Source organism: Silene latifolia, chromosome 9, assembly GCF_048544455.1.
Source record: "Silene latifolia isolate original U9 population chromosome 9, ASM4854445v1, whole genome shotgun sequence".
Classification (NCBI taxonomy): domain Eukaryota; kingdom Viridiplantae; phylum Streptophyta; class Magnoliopsida; order Caryophyllales; family Caryophyllaceae; genus Silene; species Silene latifolia.
Genome location: NC_133534.1, coordinates 116,981,464 through 116,994,005, shown reverse-complemented (window position 1 = coordinate 116,994,005; position 12,542 = coordinate 116,981,464). Strand labels below are relative to the sequence as shown.

Genomic DNA, 12,542 nt, shown 5'->3' with positions numbered 1-12,542 from the left:
CAACTCAGGAACACATTTAATTCCCATGGAATTAACATGCCCTTCATGCTTATCTTGTCGTAATGGTTTAGTGAGAGGATCTGCTATATTATCATCTGTAGCAATCTTTTCTATCACTACTTCCTTTTGCTCCACGTAATCTCGGATTAGATGAGCTTTCCGTTGTACATGTCTAGACTTGTTGCTAGACTTTGGCTCCTTAGCTTGGAAGATGGCACCTCTATTGTCGCAATAGATGGTGATCGGGTCATTCGAACTAGGCACTACAGATAGTCCTTCTAAGAATTGACGCATCCATATCGCTTCCTTTGCGACCTTCGACGCGGCATAGTACTCGGACTCGATCGTAGAATCTGTTTGTAACACTTTGTTTGGAACTCTTCCACTGATCGCAGCGCCATTAAGAGTAAAAACGAATCCAGACTGAGATTTTGAGTCATCTCGATCCGTTTGGAAGCTAGCATCTGCGTAACCGGTTGCGCATAGCTCTTGTTCACCTCCATAAGTCAAAGCCCAATCTTTAGTCCTCCGTAGGTACTTAAGAATGTTCTTGACAGCCATCCAATGTGATTCACCTGGATGCTGTTGGAATCGACTTGTCATACTCAATGCATATGCCACGTCTGGACGTGTGCATATCATGACATACATGATTGATCCTATAGCCGAGGCATAAGGAATCCGTGTCATGCGCTCTTTCTCTTCCGGTGTCTCTGGTGCCTGAGACTTGCTCAAATGCACCCTTGGAGCCATAGGAAGGAACCCCTTTTTGGAGTTAGTCATGCTAAATCTCTCTAGGATCTTGTCTATGTAAGACTCCTGACTGAGAGATAACATCCGACGTGATCTATCTCGATAGATACGGATGCCCATAATTCTTTGTGCCTCACCCAGATCTTTCATCTGGAAATGGTTCTTCAACCATACTTTTACCGAAGTTAAGAGAGGTATGTCATTCCCAATCAAGAGTATGTCATCGACATACCATATTAGGAAGACAATCTTGCTCCCACTCGACTTGATATAAAGACATGGTTCCTCGACCGATCGAGTAAATCCATTTTCTTTAATCACTTGGTCGAAGCGATGATTCCAACTCCGAGATGCTTGCTTAAGTCCATAAATGGAACGCTTAAGCTTGCATACTTTCTTAGGATGTTCAGGATCGATAAAACCTTCGGGTTGTACCATGTACAACTCTTCCTCCAAAAAGCCGTTTAAGAAGGCGGTTTTCACATCCATCTGCCAAATTTCATAGTCATGAAAAGCGGTAATCGCTAAGATAATCCGAATGGAACGCAGCATGACTACGGGTGCAAAGATTTCATCGTAGTGCAGACCTGGCACTTGGGTGAAACCTTTAGCAACTAGTCGTGCTTTATAGATATCTTGTTGACCTTCCACAGAATGCTTTATCTTGTAAAGCTGTTTGCATTGAAGGGGACGAACCTTAGCAGGTAAGTCAACAAGATCCCATACGTTGTTCTCATACATGGAGTCCATCTCGGATTGCATGGCTTCAAGCCATAGCTTTGAGTCGGAAATAGTCATGGCACCTTTATAGGTTGCGGGTTCACTACTCGTTAAGAGCAGAATGTCATCTATGTCATGTTCCTCGACCATACCAATGTATCTGTCTGGAGGAATAGAGACTCTTCCCGACCTCCTAGGTTCCTCAGGAATATTCACCGCAGCCGGGATTGAAGGAATTGGTTCCTCCAATGGTTGCTCGGTATTTGGTTCTGGAATCTCCGACAGGTCGAAGGTTCTATCACTCTTTGCATTCTCGAGAAATTCCTTCTCTAAGAATGTCGCACTAGCCGCAACAAAAACACGTTGTTCGGTTGGCGAATAGAAGTAATGACCAAGTGTTCCTTTAAGATAACCTATAAAGTATGTCTTGACCGATCACGCGCCGAGCTTATCCTCGTGTCTCCACTTGACATAAGCCTCGCAGCCCCAAACCCGTATAAAGGACAAGTTAGGGATCGTTCCCTTCCATAGTTCATATGGAGTCTTGTCAACAGCTTTAGACGGACTTCGATTAAGTATTAGAGCAAATGACGAAAGAGCATAACCCCATAATGAGTCAGGCAACACGGTGTGACTCATCATGGATAGAACCATATCAAGTAGAGTTCGATTTCTCCGTTCGGACACACCATTCAACTGAGGTGTTCCTGGTGGAGTTAACTGTAAGGCAATCCCACAGTCTTTAAGGTGTTGATCAAACTCGTGAGAAAGATACTCGCCACCACGATCTGAACGTAGTGTTTTAATCTTTCTACCCAGTAGGTTCTGTACCCTATTCTGGTATTCTTTGAATTTCTCAAAGGATTCACTTTTATGCTTCATTAAGTAGACATAGCCATATCTACTTAAATCGTCCGTGAAAGTGATGAAATACCTATAGCCTTCTCGTGCGGTGATTGACATAGGCCCACACACATCCGTATGTATGAGTCCTAATAGGTCAGCAGCGCGCATTCCAACACCTTTGAAGGAAATTCGAGTCATCTTACCGATGAGACATGATTCACACGTGCCAAATGATTGAAAATAAAAAGCCGAGATAGCTCCATTCTTTATGAGCTGTTTTACGCGTTTCTCATTAATGTGTCCCATACGGAAGTGCCATAGGTATGTTTGATCTTTGTCACCGACCTTTAACTTCTTATTCATTACGTGTAATATTTCGGTGGTCTGATCTAAAACATAAATTCCGTTCATGGAGACTGCCTTGCCATAAATCATATCGTGTAATGAGAAAATGCAAGAATTATTCTCTATTACAAATGAAAAACCAAGTTTGTCAAGTGCAGAAACTGAAATAATGTTTTTAGAAAGACTGGGTACATAATAGCAGTTATATAAAAATAACTCAAATCCGCTAGGAAGCTGGATCACGTATGTTCCCCTCGAGACGGCAGCCACTCGTGCTCCATTCCCGACACGCAGGTCCACCTCACCCTTTATGTAACACCCCGTAATTTCGGACCGTTATTATATTGCGAAAGTAATTTATTAATCAAGTTGAATTTAATATTAATGTATAAGAAGTAATAATAATTCAATGAAATATAATTCTATTATATTTTGAAGTAAAGTATTTATTTTGATAGTTTCGAAATGTTTAAAAATAGTTTAAACCATGTAAAAACCTTTTATTTCGAAATAAGGGCATATCGGGGAAAATGGCGATTCTTGTGAAAATTAGGCAAACGATTTTGGAAATGGGTCATATGAGTACTCAATATTCTTGTAATATCGTGTTTAAGAACTTTGGCATTGCCGGAATTTGCATTTGACAAACGGTTCTAATTATCGTCGAAACGAGCCAAAACCGACTAATGAAATTCCGCCACATATCCCGCTCCTTTCCCCCTTTTCCACGGCACTCCTTTTTCCCCCTCCTTCCTATTTCTTCCTAAGGTTTCCTTTGTTCCTTTGTTCTTGCCTCTTGACCGAAAATTCACAAAAAATCAAAAAAAACTTACAATCGTAATTTCATCATAACTTCTTCGTTTCTAGTCCGATTTTCGCAAAATTTATATTTTCGGAATCCTCTCTTCAAGATCTACATCCTAGTATGTTTTAATTTCAGTTTTCATTTTGTCAATTTAAGATGATTTTGGGCATAATTTCGGTTTTAGTAATTATTATGGTGTTTTTGTTGTTTTTAATAGGTGAAGATTATGAGGATAATATAGGGGACTCCTATATAGTAGAGGATGATGGGTAGCTACTGTTTTTAGGGTTTTCTCAAGGGTTATTTTTCCTTTTTCTAGCTTAAGGTAACATATTTTGAGTTACTCGACGAATAAATGTCACATTCTTTGCTTTTTGTATGATTTTGTGAATATTATTTGAGTAGTTTATTTCACATGAAAATATGTGTTAAATTCATGTCTTTTGTATGTTTAAGTTCACATATTAGTATGGAAATGAAATGGGAATGATTAATTGATGCTTCAGACGATGTTAAACTGAACAAAAATGGAGAAATGGAGGGTTTGGGGGGCGGCCCAGCAGGCCCGGCAGGCCCCTGCAGGCCCACGGTAGGCCCGGGTTGGCCCGTTGCTTGTTTTCGCGATTTTCCATGCGTTGTTTGTCGTTTCGGATGAATTAATGTTATATTTAGTATAAGTAACATATGGGTAGTCTTATGAAATGAATCATGTTAGTAGTAAATATAATGTTGATGGTAAAATTATGTTTATATTGGTAGTTGCACATGTTAGGATATGTTATGATATGTAATTGTAAGGAATAGGCTTAAAATGAATTTTATAGCGATAATTGCAATGTTTGGATGATTATGCCGAAAACTGAGCCCTTGGTCCTTTTGACTGAATCGATGTCAGTCAATTGTGTGATTGGTCAGCCGCGATTGAACCCGTACATGTCGCAGGACTGGGGTTGCGGGTAAAAATTCGGTTGGATGAAAATTATTGTGAAAAATGGATAATTGGCCTTATTCTTGTTTTAGGCCATTTATTATGTTTTTAGTTCACATGTGTTGTTGGTTGAATTGAATGGTTTCTTATATTGTAGAAACGGCCTTAGATTCCCTGAAACCTTTAATATTGTTAATATTGCTTGAAATGGAATTGGTATTGAATACTTCTTGCAGGTTGTGGTGTTTGTCATAGATAGGTCTTTATAGTCTTTGACGAGTATATGTTCACTGCTTAATAGCCTTTGTGTTCCTGACTTGGTGGGATTATATCCAAGTTGGGGCATGACCTCGTTACTTATTTTGAGGGTAAGTGGTCAGCTTAAGTACTAGCCAACCCTTTGGTTGACTCCTTAGGGTACTCACTTTGTTTTAAAAAAATTGTGGGTCTTGGGTGCGGTGGTGTGTATCCGCATGTCTAGGTCTGCGCAGATTTAGGACTAGGGTTGTGTTGTGTCTTGACCATGTTTTGATAGAACCTCTGAGCCAAGATACCGGTTCGATTACCTTCCCTACCTTGTGGTATAGACTCGAGTTACAGAGTGACTATTGACGGTGCTAAGAACTTATGCCTGTCTTTGATATACTGCCCTTTCTTGTATGGTGATTTTATGAATTCTGATAGGTGAGATGCAAGCCCGTTACAATTGATAAAGTTTGGATTACTGCTTGTTATATGTTTCACATGATAGTTTAATTTGGTCAGTTTAGTGCTCATATGTTAGAATACTTGATAATTAATTTATTTATGATGTTGTTTACATGTTACATTAAATATGACATTTCGTGGCTGGGAGGACTCGAAGTTACTCCCCACTGAATTGTGGCTTTCGTGTTTGTATAAAATGTGATTGACAGGTTGATGATGATTAAATGGGGTACACGGACGAGCTAGTGAGCAAAAGAACCTTGGACTTAGTTTGGTTATATTTTGTAGTAAACCTTTAAACATATGGTTGTGTTTATATTTTGGAGGGACATATGTCTCCCTCTTTTACTTTGGTTTGTATCACTTTACTCCCGCGACTTTAGCATGGTTATGTAAATTAGTTTGTTAGTATTTGCAGGTTTTGGCACTCTTCATTTGGAAATATTTGTGAATGGTTTAGAAAAGTTTTTAAAATTACAGGTTTTATTTAGTTGAACCAATTACAAACATATCCTGTCAGTTTTTCTGTAGAATTTACGTGTTTATTTATTGCTAAAAATGAGGGTGTCACAGTTGGTATCAAAGCATATTTGCTCCCGACGCACGTTTGTGCACCCCAATATAAATAACTTGACCTTCAAATAATAAAGTCGAGAGATGGGTAGGATGGGTAGACTTAGGACCTTATGTTGTAGTCTCTTTGTGATTGCTATTTGTTAGGTGCTAATCAATGTTCTCTTTTGCAAGATGGCCCATCCAAGAAACGTAGATAATGCAATCCTACCAGCTAGGTTTGTTAATTGTGAGTTATTAATTTTCGTGCCGTTGAAGCTATGACCGTGATCTTACTCGTTGGTGACCAAGATTGAGTGGCCGTTGCCGAATGTTGAAGATTGGTTATGCCAAATGGAGGATGCTTCCACTTTCTCGATATTTCTTTTCGTATTCAGTGTACCTTACCTTAATCTTTCAATCTTGTTGTCTATTCGTCTTTCTAATTCCTCTTCTCTCGCCTTGGTAACTACTCTTCTATTCTTTCTCCCGATTCATACTTGGTTCGTTTTCTTCTTATAATAAGAGTCCTTGTGGACACCTTCCTTTTATTCCACGGGATAGTCCCCTTGTTCAAGAGAACCCGGTTTTGAGAGAATGTTTTTAACTGAGTCACGTACCTTGGGGTGAGTGAATGTATCATTGGAAGGCGTGAACGAGTTGAGAAATTGATTGTTTAAGGTTTGAATTGTATATGAGAAGATAACTTGGGATCCTTTGGTTAGTCTTGTTAGTTGTGCTTGATGAGAGAGCCTAGTGAGTTGAGAAACACCTTGGGATTTATGTCTATTAAGAGCTTGTTTGTTATAGGTGATTGAGCATGGGTACTACCTTAGCACATTAATTGGAATGAACCTAAGCTACTTCATTTGAGAGTCTCGATGTTTCTTGTGGAGAATTAAAGGAATGATAGTTAGCCCAATCTTTGTAGGCCTTGAAAGGAATACAATAGGACATTGACGTTGCTTAATGGATTGGTATCGTACTTTGGAATTAGTTAGTTTGTTAAAACCCTTTGCGTTGACCATATCTAGTATAGAGTAGCCCTTGTTGACCTTTTGACATTTGAGAACACGTGGTTGACTTTATTAATCATATCTGAATTTGGGAATTTTGGTGGGGAGTTGTTCGATGTAGTTCGTGAGTTCAAAGATGCGATTCTAATTTATGGTATCGGAGACTAGAAGTACGAAGTGGTGAGATGATAGTGTAAACAAGCCATGGTACTTGGGGATGACATAGCAAGTGAAGTTCGATGACGAGAATTGTAAAGGAGATACTTTGGGACTTGGATGGTAACAAATGAATTTGTGTGGTGAATTGATTTTGGCGCTTGGAACCAATTGAGTTGAGGAAAACCTACCATTGTGGAGTCCTTGTTAGTCCTATGATTTGGTAGACTTTTGAGTCTTTGTTGAGCACCTTAGTGATGTAACCTTATCATAGCGATCATAAGCTTTGAGGAGTGTTTGGTTAAGCGGTAACCCTTACATTATGCCGCTTCTGTTCTCCTCTCCTTCTCTTTAGCGTTCGTTGAACCCTGTTTTTATGCCGAAGTTTACGTATCTTCTTCTTGCCCGAGATATCTTCTTGACTCGAGTACCTCTTATTTCTGTCAACCGTTATCTTTACGGTCCGACTCCCTAATTTCCTAACTTGTCATGCTCATGCACCCTTCGAGAATATTTTACCGTTTCTCTATCCCGTTATCACTCCTTATCTACTTAGTATAGTTGGTACCTTATTGACCATGTTTACAGAGTTAGTGGGATGTGATTTGAGGATTTTTGTATTTTGATTTTTGTCGGGAATTGGTGTAGGAGTTTGTGTCTGTATTTGACCATGTAATATGAGAGCTAGATTTTTGATGGAATTCTTATGATGGCATTGTTGTAGTCTCCTTGCGATTTGAGGTTCGCGTGATTCGGTGGTATAAGACTTACTTTGGTTTCGAATTGATGATGAGACCAATGGGATTAGTTTACCTTGGTGGAGTATTTCTATGGTTATTTTGGATTTGTTTTGGGCATTGTTCGTTCGGGGATTGTTCGTTTGTCATTTGAGCCTTACTTTACGGTATTGGGGATTGATAGCTAAGTTTGTGGAATGTTATTGTAAGTTTGGACCTTATATTTAATCCTTTGAGGAATCTTTCTATTGGAATTGGAATATTGTTGGGAAGTAGGATAGTGAATCTTGAGTAAATCGATCAGATGATTTGTGTGATGAACCCATTTATCTTATAGTTAGTGCTAATTATGGATTGGATAGTGCAACTTGTTGCTTGTGGGTTGGTTTCAAGCATGAATGCGTTTGGGAATATTGAATCTTGGTAAGGGTATAATATTGTTACTAGTTTCGACTTTGGACTTTGATTTTGTTCGGTGGAGGATATTGGTGGAAACATTTTGATTGGGAAATTGTTAAGTTATAATTGTAGAGGATATGATTGTCTCAAGGATTAGCTTATAAGTAGACTTGTCGATGAGTGGTTCAGATGGCTCTTTGGATTAGTGTGGCCTCTGGTTGTTGCCCTGTTGATGTTCGGAGGACCTAGTAGGATGACTCTGTGGTTGGAAAATTGAGTGAACCTTTCTCGATGTACCGATCTTGCTAATTCCGATCTCCGACAATTGTCATTCTTGCTATTCTGGCTTGTTCCGTTGAGTTCGCCTTTTTGGAACTCATTTGACCTTTTGAGTAAAGTGTCTTGTTCGTTGACACCTTTATTGACTTCATCCAAAAATTCCACCTTTAAGAGTTCAGTTCCTTCTTGTCTGTTGGGTGTGAGTTCCCTATCGCGAGTTGCACTTCTCGCCCGAGTTGTTTTTCCATCTTGCATAGATTCTATCTTGTTTGAGTGAACTTTTGGTTCATTATTTTAAATTTGAAGTTAAATCTACAAATTGACCTCTTTCTATAACATTTGAAAATGATTTCTCACTTTCTTTCAACCTTAGTGTTCGATTTGATACCTAAGCTATTTCTCGTTTTGTGTAATTTCGGACCAATGTGAGTTAACTTTTCGATTCATTGTTAAAATTTGTATTATATTTGAAAACTTGACTTCTGGTAAAGTTTGAAAAATGATTTACCATTTTTCTATAACAATTTCATTTGACCTTTCGCTTTCATTTTGTTTTGGCGTTGATTCGTTGTCAGGATTCGTTATTGGAGACGTCTGATAACTAGTTCTGCACTTATCGGCGAATGATTTCGTATTTTGATTTGTCCTTTATTCGGAATGATAGCGCGCTTGCATGCATCAAGAGTTCTCTCATTCCCTTGATATGGACATCGTTCTTTTGAAAGTTTTCTTAACCCCTTTTGAAGGATCATCTTTTGAAATTCCAATTTGTTTTGAATGTTTTGATTTTCGCCCTTGGAAAATTGAGTTCGTCCTTATTGTATTTTCGTTTTCTACTTGCAAGTTTCGAGGACGAAACTTCTTAAAAGAAGGGATGATTGTAACACCCCGTAATTTCGGACCGTTATTATATTGCGAAAGTAATTTATTAATCAAGTTGAATTTAATATTAATGTATAAGAAGTAATAATAATTCAATGAAATATAATTCTATTATATTTTGAAGTAAAGTATTTATTTTGATAGTTTCGAAATGTTTAAAAATAGTTTAAACCATGTAAAAACCTTTTATTTCGAAATAAGGGCATATCGGGGAAAATGACGATTCTTGTGAAAATTGGGCAAACGATTTTGGAAATGGGTCATATGAGTACTCAATATTCTTGTAATCTCGTGTTTAAGAACTTTGGCATTGTCGGAATTTGCATTTGACAAACGGTTCTAATTATCGTCGAAACGAGCCAAAACCGACTAATGAAATTCCGCCACATACCCCGCTCCTTTCCCCCTTTTCCACGGCACTCCTTTTTCCCCCTCTTTCCTATTTCTTCCTAAGGTTTCCTTTGTTCCTTTGTTCTTGCCTCTTGACCGAAAATTCACAAAAAATCAAAAAAAACTTACAATCGTAATTTCATCATAACTTCTTCGTTTCTAGTCCGATTTTCGCAAAATTTATATTTTCGGAATCCTCTCTTCAAGATCTACATCCTAGTATGTTTTAATTTCAGTTTTAATTTTGTCGATTTAAGATGATTTTGGGCATAATTTCGGTTTTAGTAATTATTATGGTGTTTTTGTTGTTTTTAATAGGTGAAGATTATGAGGATGATATAGGGGACTCCTATATAGTAGAGGATGATAGGTAGCTACTGTTTTTAGGGTTTTCTCAAGGGTTATTTTGCCTTTTTCTAGCTTAAGGTAACATATTTCGAGTTACTCGACGAATAAATGTCACATTCTTTGCTTTTTGTATGATTTTGTGAATATTATTTGAGTAGTTTATTTCACATGAAAATATGTGTTAAATTCATGTCTTTTGTATGTTTAAGTTCACATATTAGTATGGAAATGAAATGGGAATGATTAATTGATGCTTCGAGACGATGTTAAACGAACAAAAATGGAGAAATGGAGGGTTTGGGGGCGGCCCAAAGCCGGCGGGCCGTGCGAGGCCCGGTTGGCCCGGTTGGCCCGTTGCTTGTTTTCGCGATTTTCCATGCGTTGTTTGTCGTTTCGGATGAATTAATGTTATATTTAGTATAAGTAACATATGGGTAGTCTTATGAAATGAATCATGTTAGTAGTAAATATAATGTTGATGGTAAAATTATGTTTATATTGGTAGTTGCACATGTTAGGATAGGTTATGATATGAAATTGTAAGGAATAGGCTTAAAATGAATTTTATAGCGATAATTGCAATGTTTGGATGATTATGCCGAAAACTGAGCCCTTGGTCCCTTTGACTGAATCGATGTCAGTCAATTGTGTGATTGGTCAGCCGCGATTGAACCCGTGCACTGCCGCAGGATCTGGGGTTGCGGGTAAAAATTCGGTTGGATGAAAATTATTGTGAAAAATGGATAATTGGCCTTATTCTTGTTTTAGGCCATTTATTATGTTTTTAGTTCACATGTGTTGTTGGTTGAATTGAATGGTTTCTTATATTGTAGAAACGGCCTTAGATTCCCTGAAACCTTTAATATTGTTAATATTGCTTGAAATGGAATTGGTATTGAATACTTCTTGCAGGTTGTGGTGTTTGTCACAGATAGGTCTTTATAGTCTTTGACGAGTATATGTTCACCGCTCAATAGCCTTTGTGTTCTGACTTGGTGGGTTTATATCCAAGTTGGGGCATGACCTCGTTACTTATTTTGAGGGTAAGTGGTCAACTTAAGTACTAGCCAACCCTTTGGTGGACTCCTTAGGGTACTCACATTGTTTTAAAAAAATTGTGGGTCTTGGGTGCGGTGGTGTGTATCCGCATGTCTAGGTCTCAAGCAGATTTAGGACTAGGGTTGTGTTGTGTCTTGGCCATGTTTTGATAGAACCTCTGAGCCAAGATACCGGTTCGATTACCTTCCCTACCTCGTGGTATAGACTCGAGTTACAGAGTGACTATTGACGGTGCTAAGAACTTATGCCTGTCTTTGATATATTGCCCTTTCTTGTATGGTGATTTTATGAATTGTAATAGGTGAGATGCAAGCCGGTTACAATTGATAAAGTTTGGATTACTGCTTGTTATATGTTTCACATGATAGTTTAATTTGGTCAGTTTAGTGCTCATATGTTAGAATACTTGATAATTAATTTATTTATGATGTTTTTTACATGTTACATTACATGTTACATTAAATATGACATTTCGTGGCTGGGAGGACTCGAAGTTACTCCCCACTGAATTGTGGCTTTCGTGTTTGTATAAAATGCGATTGACAGGTTGATGATGATTAAATGGGGTACACGGACGAGCTAGTGAGCAAAAGAACATTGGACTTAGTTTGGTTATATTTTGTAGTAAACCTTTAAACATATGGTTGTGTTTATATTTTGGAGGGACATATGTCTCCCTCTTTTACTTTGGTTTGTATCACTTTACTCCCGCGACTTTAGCATGGTTATGTAAATTAGTTTGTTAGTATTTGCAGGTTTTGGCACTCTTCATTTGGAAATGTTTGTGAATGGTTTAGAAAAGTTTTTAAAATTACAGGTTTTATTTAGTTGAACCAATTACAAACATATCCTGTCAGGTTTTCTGTAGAATTTACGTGTTTATTTATTGCTAAAAATGAGGGTGTCACACTTTACGAGGGGTTCGATGTTTCAGAGCCCCTGCATATGATTACACAGATGAGAACCACAACCAGTATCTAGTACCCAAGTTCCGTAACTTGCGTGGTTAATCTCAATCATATGAATGAAATTAGAAGAGGAAGAAAACATACCAACAGGTTTAACACGACCTGCTTTTATGTCCTCATGGTAGACAGGACATGTACGCCTCCAATGCCCAGTCTTGTGGCAATGATGGCATTCCATGTTTTCGGTCTTGCTCTTTGTCGCGCCTGATGAGTTGCTTGCCTCACCAGGCCCACTCTTACCTGATCCCGACTTCTTAAACTTCGGTTTACCTACCGCTAGGTCGGCCTGAGCTTTGCCCTTACCCTTGCCCTTGTTTGACACAACGAGAACATCCTGTTTCAGGCTCCCACTGAACTTCATGTCCTTCTCGGTCTGTACGAGAAGGGAGTGCAGTTCATGGGGACTTTTATTCAAATCATTCATATAGTAATTCGCTCTAAAGAGCGCAAAACCATCGTGGAGTGAATGAAGCATGCGGTCAATCACAATGTTCTCGCTGATTTTACAATCAAGCGCCTCCAGTCTCTCGACATTCTCAATCATGCTGAGAATGTGTGGGTTAACCGGTTGGCCCTTCTGGAGTCTCGCATCAAAGAAACGAGTGGTATGCTCATAGGTCACGATTCTCGGTGCTTTCGAGAATTCCTTAG

At 38.5% G+C, this 12,542-nt stretch overlaps 1 long non-coding RNA gene across 1 annotated transcript; it reads left to right on the top strand.

Moving 5' to 3' along the window:
• Nucleotides 1-9,638: 9,638 nt before the first annotated feature.
• Nucleotides 9,639-11,526, top strand: LOC141598254 (uncharacterized). The gene is made up of 3 exons (XR_012523372.1): nucleotides 9,639-9,735; nucleotides 9,835-9,942; nucleotides 11,470-11,526. It is a non-coding gene; the product is annotated as an uncharacterized LOC141598254 (long non-coding RNA).
• Nucleotides 11,527-12,542: the final 1,016 nt, after the last annotated feature.